The sequence below is a fragment of the Coturnix japonica genome, chromosome 2 (assembly GCF_001577835.2).
Source record: "Coturnix japonica isolate 7356 chromosome 2, Coturnix japonica 2.1, whole genome shotgun sequence".
NCBI classification, from domain to species: Eukaryota; Metazoa; Chordata; class Aves; order Galliformes; family Phasianidae; genus Coturnix; species Coturnix japonica.
Window position 1 is genome coordinate 91,932,133 of NC_029517.1, and position 14,740 is coordinate 91,946,872.

Here is a 14,740-nt window from a genome sequence, read left to right on the forward strand (position 1 = left end):
AGATTTAGCTCTCAGTTGACTAGTTCTTACACTTAACCATCATGCCCTGAATGAGCCATAAATTATTTGCCAGCACTGATCATGTTTTCCTGTATGTCTTGCAGAATTCAGCAGTAAGTTGAACCCTTCAGTTCCCATTTCTCTGGAATCCAACCTAATTTCAAACCCTTGATATAAGTCCAATTTTTTTCTATCAAGCTTTTGCTAACCTGAAAATAAATTCAACCTACTTTTGTTTCATTACTCACCAAAGCCTTAGAAGTCTTGGAAGACCTGGATTTTCCTGAATTCTTCAGATTCCCATGAACTGAACTCTAGTCTTAACCCTAATCCAAAACCAGAACTTATGTATATCCCACCAGTTCATCCCAACGTGAGCTGTTGGAAACAGTGGGATATTTTTTTTCCCTCATCAGTGTCAGTCCACATCCTCACACTGGGTGCCCCTTGGATCCAGCAATCATCAGACTCTCCAGCTCTCCTGAGCCCTGAATTGCTCCATATTCCCATCCTAGATTTAATCACAGCTCAGAGTTTAACCAGCAGTTGTGACTAGCACCTTTATCCTCTGTTACCTTTCTAGATCAACCTTTTCTACCTAGACCTATAGCTGTAACTCCAAACTTTGTTGCAAGGCCCATATCCTATGCTATTCTGATTTTCATGCCTCCTTTTTCTGAATCCAGTTCTTTATACCAAACTAACACTATCCTCAGAACTTACTCTGTTCTGCTACCACAAACCTTTCGTAGTGTTGTTCTTCGTCAATTGTCCCATTTCTGTGATAGCAAGTAATTAATAGATTTATCAGGGTCCTGTAGCATCTATGAGAAATGCTGGAGTTACAGTGGGAGAGTGTTTAGAAGAATAGAGATGGTGATATAGGGCTTGTGATGCAGTTGGAATTACAATTAGGGCTAAAATTTCTAGCAGTGAAGGAACCAGTGAGTCACATTCACTCCCAGTCTCTGGAAGGAACCATGTTATGTTGGACCTTCTTGGAGAGCTGAGAGACTCACATAAGATCTGGGAAAGATACCTCTAGATGAAAATAATTAATATTCAGCTTAGAGTTTCAGGATATATGAGCTGAAAGCTAGATCTTTTGACTATTGCATACTGCAAAGCCCAGTGCTGAGCACCCAATGACCCACAGTTAATTGCAGCACGAGTGGGGATCTAAAATTAATGTTAAAGCTGGATTGGTAAGATTCAAGTAAAAGGGATAATCTGTTTTCCTTTATGATTTTCCAAGGCCAGAAGGTTTATGAGGAAGAACGGCAAAGGCACAGTGTTTTTTTTATGATAAGTGGGGAGAAATGCAGGCCATTGCTCTGTAACTATTCTAGAACTCAGGTTGTGTGTTCTGAGTGGAAAAGACTGAACATTTCTGCTTCCTGCATTTCCCAACCTCAGTGCATCTTAAAACTTCTGATTCAAGCTGTTTTAGAAAGTGCATTAGGTTTAGAGTATGTGATGAGTGTGGGCCGGTGATGGGGGACTATATTGAATAAATGCTCAGGATTATCAAGTGGAGGGATCGATAGTAGGAGTTGAACACAGGTTTTCATTATTTATTAGCCACAAAGGAGTTGTAATATGTAGTTGAATCTTGGATTTCAGCAATGTTTATTTTAAAAGAGACTGGACATGCTCCTTTCCCCAAGGCAAAAACCAGGTGAACTAATGTAGAGACATCAGGCACAGCCACAGCAGTGAGTTCTGGGTATGTGAACTTGGAAGAAGCCTGGACTGCAGAGGACTGGGAGCATGCCAGGATCTCACAGGGAGGTAACCTCTGTGGCAGGCTCCCAGGAGAAGCAGCAGGCTGGTTCAGGCTCTGGGCAGGGCTGTGTAGGATTGGAGCCAAAGCACTTGTTGTGATGTAATTAGCTTGAAAGAAGGATGTACCCGTATAAGCTTCACATCCACACTCATCCTGGAGAAAGAATAAGCTCACATGACTGGGAGCCCTGCTGCTTTTGGAGACAAAGAGCAATCCACCTTGAGATCCAGGAGACAGCCTTCACATACAGGAGGCCCTTGCTCCTCTTTTTGCCCATCCTCCTGCACACTCTTGCATGCCCTGTGGAAAGACATAGGGAAATGATAACGTCAACAGTCATGAGAGCACTGGGCCTGTTTGTTTGTTTGGTGACAGCTCAAGTTGAACAGAGCTGGCTGTGGTGCAAGACCTACAGCAATAGCTGTCTGTCCTGAGCACACAGAAGGACACCATGCAGGGAAAGGGCAGACAGCTGGGAGGCATAAAAATGTTGTAAACTCCCATATTGCTGACAGCAGAAATGAATACTAACTGAAGATGGGGGAGGGCCCTTTAAGGTACAGAGAAGAACATGACAGAAACTAGGAGAAACATGAATTTTTAATAACATAATGGTTCCAGAGAGTTTCAGCAACTCCTTCAAGGGCAAGGCAACATGAATATCTGCCCACATCTCCCTAAATGTGACTTCCAGACCAGCATCTTAAAGGCTACCACCTGGCCCAGCCGTGTGCAGAGATCTGTGGTATACAATGAACAAGTCCAGGCATAAAGAGGCAAACCAGCTCCCCTCACCTCACGACATTCTACATAGAGAGTCACACTGCTGTGTAATAGCTCTCTTTTATGTATATATATATATGTATGTATATACACATAAACTATTGGCAGAGACTAAGACAAATTGTTCCAGACTTGTAACTGGCACTACAGCAGGCTCTATGTTAATTCCGTGCTCTGAGAAAGACTACCCTTGCTGTGCTTCATTAAAACCACATTATGGGGAGCATAATTCATTTGGATACTTACTCAGTTTAAATTATACTATTTTTTTGCTATTCTTTATTTAACATTTATTTGCAGAAAGTGATGTTTCCGCAAATACTTGGCTGTTTTATTGGTATAATTTCCCTTATTCTTAGTGACTGTCTCTGCTCATGGAGGACATGAAGAATTATTCCAAAAAATGTATTCCTATATTTCTTTTATTTTATCTCATGGAAAAGCTCCTTGTTTTCACATTTACAGTGCAACAAATAAAAAGGAATAAAAGAGTGTGTGTGTGTGTGTTTGGAGTTCTTTGGCAGGAAAATGAATCACTGAATCATTAAATTTGGAAAAGCCACTAAGGTCATCCAGTCCAACCATAACCCCCACTCCCACCATGCCCACTAACCCATGTTCCTCAGTGCCACATCTATACAGTTCTTAAACACCTCCAGGGACAGTGACTCCACCACCTCCCTGGGCAGCCTGTGCCAATGCATCACTACTCTTTCTGAGAATAATTTTTCCCTAATATCCAACCTGAACCTCCCCTGGTACAACTTCAGGCCATTCCCTCTTGTTCTACCACTAGCTACAAAGGAGAAGAGGTCAACCTCCATCTCACCACAGCTTCCTTTCAGAGTTGTATAGAGCAGTAAGGTCTCCCCTGGGCCTCCTCATTTCCGAATTGAACAATTCCAGTTCCCTCAACTGCTCCCCATAAGACTCACATTCCAGTGTGTATACAACGTTTAAAACCCTTAAGCAAGGGAAGTATTGAACACATCTCTCTGATTCCCTGTACTGCAGGGTGGAAGACAGACATGCCAATGCACTTGCTTCATGAGTTGAAGGAGTTCTTGCCTCTGCACCTCTGAGATCAGTATATAAATGCATTCACAGATTTAAAAGCATTCATTTTAAGTACTCACAAGAGTCACAAAGACATGTTGAGATTGGGTTGGACTCGATGATCTCTAGAGGTCCCTTCCAATCCCTACAATTCTGTGATTCTGTGATTTACAAGTATTCAAAATTGAACCTTTAATGTACAGTCTAACCTATGCTCTTCACAAGCATATTTGCATGCAAGAACTTTACTTCCATTAGAGCATATGAGAGGAACAGATAGTTTGTGGATTTTCACGTGCAGATAATGAACATAAGCTAGTTTTCATGTCAATGCTTGATACTAATGCTGAATTATTGTCCTTATGCTTAGTTGTAAATGTACCATTCCTATGCATATAGCCATACCAACTCTGCTTTTCTTGAAGAATATATTACGATAGGAATCCCCTCAAAAACGAAGAGCACAAAGGTCTCCCACAGTGCCTTTGAAGCTCTTCCCCACAGGAGTTTGTCTTCAAAGCCTGACGGAGCTCCAACATTCCTACAATGAAGCTTCGTTTTTGAAGTCCTCCAGGAAGCTTTGTTGCTGTGTGGCCTCAGGACACTTCTGCTATTTGTTTTTATTTCTCTAGTTCAGAACAAAATAAACTATGAAACCCAAATAATCCACTTATCGGCTACCACAAGAGGGTGCAGTTGCATTTTGTTAAGTCTAGAGCCGACCGCAAGTAACAAATGGGTGACTGCAGCAGCTGCCCGGCTGCCTACAGAAATGACTAATAAAAGCAATCATAGAAAAAATAAATCTCCTCGAGAACAGCAAAAGGCGAGGAAAGTTGTATTGAAACACACTGAATGTATTAATAAACAACACTTGTTGGTCAGGTGATGCTGGCTTAAAAAAACTAATATACTTAAAGTACCTCTGAAATCATTTGTAAATTGTTTTCTCTGGCCGAGTGAAGACTTGTGAGTGCTCCAAACTGAAGCACTCAGCTATGAAATGCACTCATCCTTTTTAATTGGACTTCACAGTCATTGTCAGAAACATCACAAACCAAGTAGAGCATTTTCTGCATTCACCAGCATGAGTCTGCAGTGACCATGGGCTTCAACAGCTGGATGTGATGAAGCCCAGAATTGTCAGGATTGTCTTTCATGTCTGATTAGCAAGGCTTGTTTATGTTACAATGGCTCCTGGAATGAAGGCACCCAACAGACTCGCCATGGAGACTATATGCCCAGTTTGAAAACTATGCACACAAAGAACAAAAGAAAAGATTTATGCCTGCAAGAACCAGACAAGTGATTGTACAGTACAGCTGATACATGATCCATGTGCCGACAGGCGGTTATTGACAAATACCAGGCAGATTCCTGATCCAGTTTGTTGCTCTGCTCTTTGGACCTGCCATTCCCTTCAGCCTACACCACCCAAAGCTGAGGACTCCCCAACTCTCAGGGTGTTGTGATCTGCATGGGATGCTTGGGTCAGGATTCACACATTGGTGAAATCTGAGTGGTGACGATATTCTGAGCTCAACAGGCTGCTCTGATGGTCAGTTCTGTTTTTAAACTCAGCGAGTTATCTGTTTATTACCCTAGGCAAAGCACAAGATTAACTGGGGTTATGGGAGTCAACAGGCCTCGTCCTCTGCTTACCACTGTCCAGATGAAGCCTGCCATAATACAGAAGAAGCCAGGGCAAACTTTGCTACATTTAGCAAAGAAGTTGCCCTGAAACACAGACATCAAGCTGGCTGCCAATTCTAGAAAGCAGAAGGCTTTCTCTTTGATTTTGCTTCCTCTAGGTGCCAACAGGGACTCAAAGCTATGCAAGGGCCTGGCAGGTTAGCTAACTACCACTGACCTAAGACTTCAGGAAGATACATCATGCTTAGCTTTTAAAAAGTTCTGTGTCCCTTTTTTATAGAACTGAAAGTAGCAGTATGTTTCCGATTAAGAAATAGCAAAGTTTTTTTTTTTTCTAAAAACTTCATAGAATGGTTTGTGTTGGAAGGAACATTTAAGATCACCTCATTCCACCCCCCTGCTATAGGCAGGTACACCTTCCTCTAGACCAGGTTGCTCACAGCCCCATCCAGCCTGGCCTTGAATGCTTCCAGAGAGGGGGCATCCACAACCTCACTTGGTAGCCTGGTTCAGTGTCTCACCTCCCTCACAGTAAAGAATTACTTCCTAATATCTGCTCTAAACCTACCCTCTTGCAGTTTAAAGCCATTTCCCCTAATCCTTTTGCTACGTACCCTTATAAAAAGTGCTTTTCCAGCTTTCCTGTAGGCCCCCTTCAGATACTAGAAGGCTGCTATAAGGGCCTCCTGGGCCCTTCTCCAGTCTGAAAAGCCCCATTTCTCTCAGCCTGTCCCTATAGGGAAAGTGCTCAAGCCCTCTGCTCTATAGACTGTTATTTTTCTCACAAGCACCAGTCAGTTTGTTAAAAAGTTCACAGTTGTGAAATCTCAAGTGTAGTTTTTCATTTCAAAGGCCTAAGTTTTCCACAAGACTTTGACTTTTTTGAAGAAAAAAGAGAACAGCTTTTGAAGGCCTCTGTGAAACATCATATTTTAAATGTGTTGAAACGTATCAAGCCGTGTCACATGGATTTCATCATGTTACATTCACCGTCTATGAAATATATATTTACCTTTATACTAGTGTAAAATATGGAGTTGATATAAAATTCCCATTGCCAGGTTGAAGTATTCCTAATGTTCTCTAGGGAGAATACTTTCAAATGTGCGTGGTTCTGGCTTGACATCTTCTCTTTATTGCTGCTCCAGAATTTTCTGTTCATGTTTTTTAGTAGAAAAGTGGTTTCTGCAAAATTTATTTTATTTTATTTTATTTTTCCACAGGAAAAAGTTGGTTATGCCAAAACAATGTAATGTCCCTGTGGGAAAACAAAAGAGAATTCAAAATGTTTTGAACTGTCCAAGGAAATCAAAATGTTTTGCTTCAGGATGGTTTGTCATTACTCATCAGGAGTTTGTCACGGTTTAGGCCCCTCATTTGCCCTGTCATCTGGGGTCCCTGGATGGATTATATTTTCCATAAAGAACAATAGAGTCCCTTCTAGCTGTGTTAGGATGATCCACCAAAGATGTCCCAAGCCCACATTTCAAAACCCAAAGATTTTTGAGCTTTCTGTATTTTATTTTTCTTCCCCACTAGAAAACAAAAGCAAAAATACGGGACAGTGTGGAACAGGCTGATTTTCACACACTCTGTTTTCAAAGAACTGGGAATAGTATAAGCAAATTCCTATGCTTTGGAAGATCCCTTTCTAACCAAAAGTGAAAGGAAAAACAAGCAGAAGGAAGCAACATTAATGTAACCTTTCATGCTACATATTTCTGATTTAGTATTTCTCTTATTTTCTTTACCTGTATTTGTCTCCATGTCATTAATTTTATCCCATTATGAGAATGACAAATGCATTCTTTTATCATACAATTAGTTTATTCTATGAACAACGAAATATCTCACATAACATTATCGGGCTGTTACAGACTATTTAAAGAAACAGGGGGACTAAGAGGAAATAGTGAAGTAAGATACTATTTTTTAAAAGATTGAAGATTTTTATATTCCCATCACAGTTTTGCAGTTCTCCAAACCAACAGGATCAATTAATTATGTACTTAAGGGAAATAAAGGAATATCTGTCAGCTCCATTTTTGAAGAGAAACTCCAAATTCAGAGAAACACATGTTGATACAAGCTCTCCATTAAAAAATAAAATAAAATAAAATAAAATAAAATAAAATAAAATAAAATAAAATAAAATAAAATAAAATAAAATAAAATAAAATAAAATAAAATAAAATAAANTAAAATAAAATAAAATAAAATAAAATAAAATAAAATAAAATAAAATAAAATAAAATAAAATAAAATAAAATAAAATAAAATAAAATAAAAAACAAATAAATAAAGTTTGGCATTTTTATAGCTTTCAGTTTTACGTTCATGGTATATAGAGAGTTTTCTGCTAAATGTAGCAGTTTTTTCTTGCCTTTTGAAGAATACAAGCATTAGAAGTTCCAAAAAGCTATGATGTATCCCCAGCATAAACATCTGTGCAGGGGGCTCAGGCTGGGTTTTGCTCTGCTTGTTTCCCCACTTGAGAGCCAGCTCTTCAAGAAGTGTGCTAATGACAGAGCAGGACAAAGCAGCAGCCTGCAGAACAAGAGAAGAGCAACATGGAAAGAGAGTCTTCCTCATTTATTCATCCTTGTACTTTTCTGTTCTTTTTAAGCCATGCGTGGAGAAGGGAAAGGCCACTGATACTTTCCCACAATGATTGCTGCACAGTGGGAGGTCCATCCCAGCTGTACATTTCTACCTAATTGCAAAGAAATGCTGGCTTCTCCTTTGAAGCCTTGGAGCGGAGCATCTCCAGGCTGCTTGGCAAGCAGGGCTTGTGGGAGGATATGCAGATAGTTTGGGGAGAACTCAGCTTAGATGAGCTAAGCCCCTACATGCAAAGTGAGGCTGTGCAGAGACTTACTCACCACCAGGTCAAATGTGGGCGTATTATTAAGAGATACCACAAAAGACAAATCCTTGACATCAGCATGGGAGACTTGCTAAATCTCAAATGATTGCTCCTAGTCTGGAGGTCGAGGTGCCTCTCTGTAGATTCGCTGGCAAAGTTACTTTATTTTAACATGAGAGAACAGCAGATTTCACAGTGCAAGTGTCCCAGCAGTGAAGCAGATGATTGCCAAGAACAACCTCAGCACAAGAAATTGAAGAAGAACTCTTACTAGTAATATTTAAAAGCATTATCTAGTGGCAAGACTGCTTTCATTAAATCCAGGTTTCTTCCACCTCTTACTGTATTAGGGGTTTTTTTTTGTTTACATTTTAACAGTGAGTTTTCCACAAGTGCCTCCTCTCTGCTTTTGTTACCTGGGCTGGCTCACTCCTGACGCTCTGTTCACCCTTAGGGGAGAAAAAAAGAGGCTGCAGCTGCTTCAGTGGAGCTGAGCAGGTAGAAAGAAAAGAACAAAGGGGTATTTATCTGAAGCAAGGCTGGAAAAGATCCATGCAGGGCCAAGTGACACAGGTCAGGAAATCATAGCCATTGTTTTCTCCCTCCTTCCCACCACTGCTGTCTCTTCTATATTACTGCAGTCACACTGGGCTTTTCTAACACCTGAACTGTAGGAAAATTCAGAAAGTTCTGGCTGCAGCTGAGGTTAAGTAAGGTGACATCAGTCTCCTCCACATGTGGTAACCTCTTTCCTCAGAGCAGTGAGCACTACCGTATATATGCCATTCCCTAGCAAAGTCGTACCGACCAAATCTCAGTTTTTAGAAAACTGTTAAGAGACTCAAACTGGCTGCGATTATGTTGGCAGAACTGTAAAAGTACAGGGAAAAAAAAAAAAATGATAGTTGTAGTTATGCTGACAGACCTGAGGGGACTGCAACCTCCAGCTGAAGGAACAGTGACTAGAAAACAGAAGATGGAGGATAAACAACAAAGGTGCAGGGCTTGCCAAGAAAAGAAAAAACACATCTGATGGCTGCCCAGTTTTCTGAGATCTCTAGATAGCACATAACGTTTGTGTTCACCTGTAATGCTGAAGACAACAGTGAGCAGCCCCATCCTGACTGAAGCTCCACTCTAAGGATTTGTCTGGCATCCCAGATTGTAGAATAATTTTGTTCCTGGAACTATTCCCAATTTAATAAACATCAACACATTCATTGAAATGAAGAGGGAAAGCTTTCTGGTGCCCAGACAATTATCCTCAAAACACTGGGGCCATAATAACTATCTAGCATGGAAAATTCGCATCTACTAGGGATTAACACACAACAAAGGGCACTGGAACAGGCTGCCCAGGGAGGTGGTGGAGTCTCCTTCTCTGGAGATATTCAAGACCCGCCTGTACGCCTTCCTGTGTGATGTGGTGTAGGGAGCCTGCTTTGGCAGGGGGGTTGGACTCGATGATCTCTAGAGGTCCCTTCCAACCCCTACAGTTCTGTGATTCTGCTACAGGTCTGAAGAAGTTGAGCATCTTCAGCTGGGGAGAAGCTCAGAACAGAACACACTAAGAATAGAGGAAGTACCAGCCAGTAATGAGGAAGAAGAGAAACAGCAGGGATGATGGGATGGTGGGGGAGAGGCTCCTTAGGAAAGCTGGTCCAGCTATAATAAGACAATGCACATAATTGCCATGTCTTTGTAAAAAGGAAGTTGCTGGATTCTGCTTCACTTCACTTATGAAGTCACATTAAAAGCTCTGTGATAGCATGTATATCCAACAGCTAAATGTTGCTGTGTGCTGGGAGATAACTTAATTTGGAGTGGAATCCCCTAAGAGGGATTCTCTAAATGTTGTATTCACTTGGATTTCATATCTGATAATATTAAGAGTTTCTTCCACAGTAATATCTTAGGCAGTCAGCACAATGTACAACAACAACTTAATAAGTGTAGCCAATACGGAGATGTGCAAATCTCCCAAAGTCAGTAGAAACTGTTCTGTTACACAGGCTGGTAAGTGAAGTGAGAAGTCTTTAAAAGGCTCTGAATGACTCAAGCAATGATGTCAAAACTAAAAGTAGTTCAGGTCAGCTTTAACACGTATTTCTTTTTCTCTTGCTGTTTGTTCCTTTCCCTTCTGAGCAAGAGCACACGACCTGCTTTGTGAGGTAGAGTGTAAGTTCCAGATCCCTCAGAAGAGAACAGTGGTTCAAAAAACGCATTACAGTTTTCTTCACATCAACAATTTCACAGGCTTCAGATTTTTTCAAATGAGAAACTTAAATGAAAGATCTGAATCTCTGAAGCTTTTATGCAGGAACCGAGGATACAGGATTTGTAGCTGCTGCCAAAGTAGGGCTGAGTGTTAACTGTTCACCATACATAACACTGCCCTTGAAATAAAAGCAGTAGTTATTTTAAGTAACCATAAACAATACTCATGTGCAATTCAAAGCAGATCGGATATAAAGAGATAAAGATTAGAGTACAGCAATACGGCTTTCATTATACAGTGTAATCCAGCGTGTCTGATATAAGTGGATGTGACACAAATGTAAATAGCAACAAGTTTAGAAGCGTGGCATTTTCCAAGACAGAGTATAACATGAAATCAGAAGTAACTTTAAATGATTTCCCAAATAATGTCTGAATCAATGTTGTGTTAGTTGCTGTTTGTTTTTCAAAGCCTCCACACACTTGCTAAAAGTATAACGTGCAAGTAGTTAGTCATGTTTCACATGATCACAGGGAAATGCTATTTGCATTTGAGTACGAATGGAATACTTAATCTTTCAGATAGAAGTGAGCACCAAATACATGGATCCCAGCCATGATGAGTAGAAACATTGTATGGCAAAATAGGGCATTTCTGAAGAAAACCTATAGAAGCTTAACATAAAGTTTAAATAGAATTCTTGCTTCATAATAAGAAAAAAATGAGATTCACCACCCAGTGACTTAACACTGCTTCTTCACTGAACTAATGGATTCATACATCATTTGCTTCACACCCAAGTAAAATGTTTGACTTTTAAAAATCAGTGGCTTTATTAATTGCTTTACTCAAATAAATTAACATGACAAAACAAAAATATTTATCAAAGCACTTAAAAAATAAGCACATAACAAATACTAAGCCAAGAAGAACTGCTTTGTATAATTTGATCACAGTGTACAATAAGCAATGGCAACTTTGCCCATGAGTTTTGGAAGACACCTTCCTAAAAGGCCAGTATTTTCCACACTTCTGAAAATAAGGTGAGGCCTTGACTACCACTTATTTCTCATAAAGAAAGGATGGGTGTAGGTAAAGGTATCTTTTTAAAGTTCTTTGCAGAGGCCCATGAGCCATTCCAACATTTTATTTTTTATTCTGATTTAGGGGAAAGCAATCCCAATTATTTTCAAGAATGTCTCAATGTTTCCAAGTTTCTACAGGCTTACTATGTGTACCATACATTAACTGTCAGCACACACTGTTAAAGCCCTGCAGAAAATCCCTGTCCACCTCCTGTAAAATCTCAGGATACAAGTCCTGCTTTCCTCAAGTCTCAGGATACAAGACCTGAGTTCCTCAATCACAAATCTCTGCACCCATATCAGTGCCTGAAATACCCCAGATTGCCTACACCTCTATTCCTGTTCCTTCCTTCATTCTGCTCTTATAACTTTGTTCCCACTAAAAATACTTTCTTTGGCATATTAAGATCTTTATCCTACCAAGCACTGGGTAATTTGAACCAAAAACAAAAGTGCATTTAGAACTGAATAAATATAAATGATCACAGTATCACAGTATCACAGTCTGGTGCAGGTTGGAAGGGACCTTAGAGATCATTGAGTCCAACCCCCGGGATTCAAGCCTCCTGTGTAGCAGAGCAGCACTTCTACCACTTGCACCACAGGGGGGATTCGAAATGATCACCTTCTTTAGGAATCAATTCAAATACAGCTGCTCCCTTGAATGAACATTAAGGGGCTAAGCCCAACTTATGGCTTATGGCACATGCAGCACTGCAGCAGATCTTAGAACCCACTCAATAGCAGCAGAGCAGTAGCATAACAGAGCTTTACCTAGGTGAAATGTAGCAGCAGGCTACAGGCTGACTCACAGGCAGAAGGTGGCAATGACAATCCCAAGTCCTCTTCAGCACAGAAATAAAGGGAACGAGAAACCAGCAGCTTGATAGGTTTAAATCACCTGTTTGACGTGGCATTATAAAAACAAGGAAGGCTGAGACTGTCAGGAACAAGTGCAAGACAACTTAAGAAGTGGCCAGTTTTTCCACTACAGGGAAAGCATGCCTGGCCTTCACAACTCAAGGCCCGAATCCATTCTTTCCCATCCACGTGATATGGTGTGGGGCTGAGATTGTTGCCAGCCAGTAGACCGGTCATTGCACCTTCTCCCAAATTGATGTACTATTTTAATCACATGGGGCTTGAAATTAAGCATGCCACTCCCTTCGGAACAAGGGGCAACAAGCACAAACTGGAACACAAGCAAACAGGAGGAATTTCTTTACTGTGGGGGTGACAGCACTGGAACAAAGCTGCCAGAAGAGGTTGTGGAGTCTCCTTCTCTGGAGATATTCAAGACCCAGTTGGATCCTTTCTTGTGTAATCATCTACTCCAAGGAACCTGCTTTAGCAGAGGGGTTGGAATAGATGATCTCTAGATGTCACCCAACCCATACAATTCTGTGATTCACTAACAATAGAAGTTGATCACCAGTGGAGTCTTAGTACTGTTTCTGGTGGTACATCTGGACAGTCAATAGCATAAATGCACAGAGAAGGCCACAGATAACTGCTGAGTCTTTCAGAAGTCCAACGCACACTCCCTATATTGGTGTCTGGGAAATAAAACAATCAGAGGGGTAGAATGGACTGAGAATCCCAAGGATCCTTTTGGCATCACGTGGGTACAGCCAGATGCCAAGAAAAATCCCATTCACTTCAGGCCTGAAACCTAGGCATTGAGTTACACTGACAGCTGGCAAGAGCCAATATGCTTCTAACCATACAGCTTTAGCCCAAAGCTGATACATTTCTTAAAGAACAATGAGTAGCCGTGAAACACAATGAGAATAATGTGCTTAAGGCTTAGTCTGCTTTTCAGATACCCAAGTTTTACTTTCTGCCATAAACTTAACTGTCCGACAGTGTTTGCCCATGTACAGGAAAGGAAAACACAAGCAATAGTGGAGGTCAGCCATATAAGCTTGGAGAACTGCTGCAAGCCCTGACTGTGCTGGGAAGCAGTGACCAGACCTAGAGCTCTGACTGCTCCTTGGTTAAATAATTCATCACCCAGAGCAATTTGTAAGACTCGTTGTTGATTTCTAAATTAAAAATCAATTCCGCAATAATGTGATTTAGGCTCCTAACAGGACAGGAAAATGATAAACTCCACCACTCTAACAGGGTTACATGAGTATTATTTATGGTAAGGAGCATCACAACCTGAAACACTTTTGTGTTATTATTTTATATTATTTTTTATATATAAAACTGTTAACTGCCTAGTGTATTTATGGTCTTGTAAAAGCAAATACTTGTATTTGACTTCAGCTAAAAGACAAATGGTTTTACTCTCCATCATTGCCTAGAAATGGAACCTCCTGCTTGATTGTTTTAAAGAGTAAGTGTACATTGTATTAGATTCTCATTATGGACCAATACAATTATCAGTCAGCCTTCACACCAAATAAAGGTGCAAGAGACATAAATCTAGCTATTAATGAGCTGAAAACTAAGCTAATCCTGAATGACAGCCACCAATCTGACTGTGTAAACTTTAATAATCTGGGTTCCTCGGGGTGTTTTTCTCTCAGTCCTTCCTGTAGTCACTCAGTATCATTAAGGCTAGAACAGAACACTAAGAACATCTAACCGTGACCCCATCCCCACCATGCCCACTAACCATGTCACTCAATGCCACCTTTACACATTTCTCAACCATCTCCAGGCACAGTGACTCCACCACCTCCCTGGACAGCCTGTTCCAATGCCTCACCACTGTTTCGGAGCAGAAAAATTTCCTACTATGCAACCTCAGATGCCCAAGGCCAGGTGATTCAGCCTGGATATTTTGATTAACTGGCCTGACTTCTGAAAGATGGCCTCAGAAGACACTTGAAGAGCCTTTATCTTGAAGTCCATCGTGACACAAACCCAACTTTCCTTTTTCAAACACCCGACGCTGACCTCTGCCACTGAGACCAGCGGGATGTCCCTGTCTGACTCAAACCTATAACACACACCAAGCCTGCGTGGTTATAATTTCTCCACGCCTTTCCCACGGCAGGCAGAAGAGCTTAGAGCTGAAGCCACACACCTGAACGGCGTCAAGCAGGGGGAAGGCAGCCCGAAGGCCGCCCCGATGTGGAGCTGCCCCTCATCTCGCGGCCGCCACCATGTTGTCTCGGTGCGCGGCGCCGCCGAGGAGGGGTCCGCCCGGCTCCTCCCCGCGGCCTCTGATCGGGCGGGGAGCTTCGCCAAGCCTCACCCGGGCGCCCGCGGGCAGCGGAGAGAGGCGGGGAGCGGTGGAGGAGGGGCCGGAGGTGCCCGCCGGAGAGCCCGGCCGTAGG

General features: G+C 41.5%; 1 long non-coding RNA gene across 1 annotated transcript; it reads right to left on the reverse strand.

Moving 5' to 3' along the window:
* Positions 1-1,547: 1,547 nt before the first annotated feature.
* Positions 1,548-14,697, reverse strand: LOC107310043. The gene is made up of 2 exons (XR_001553446.2): positions 14,488-14,697; positions 1,548-2,086 (listed from the first exon to the last, which is right to left on the reverse strand). It is a non-coding gene; the product is annotated as an uncharacterized LOC107310043 (long non-coding RNA).
* Between the last annotated feature and the right edge of the window lie 43 nt (positions 14,698-14,740).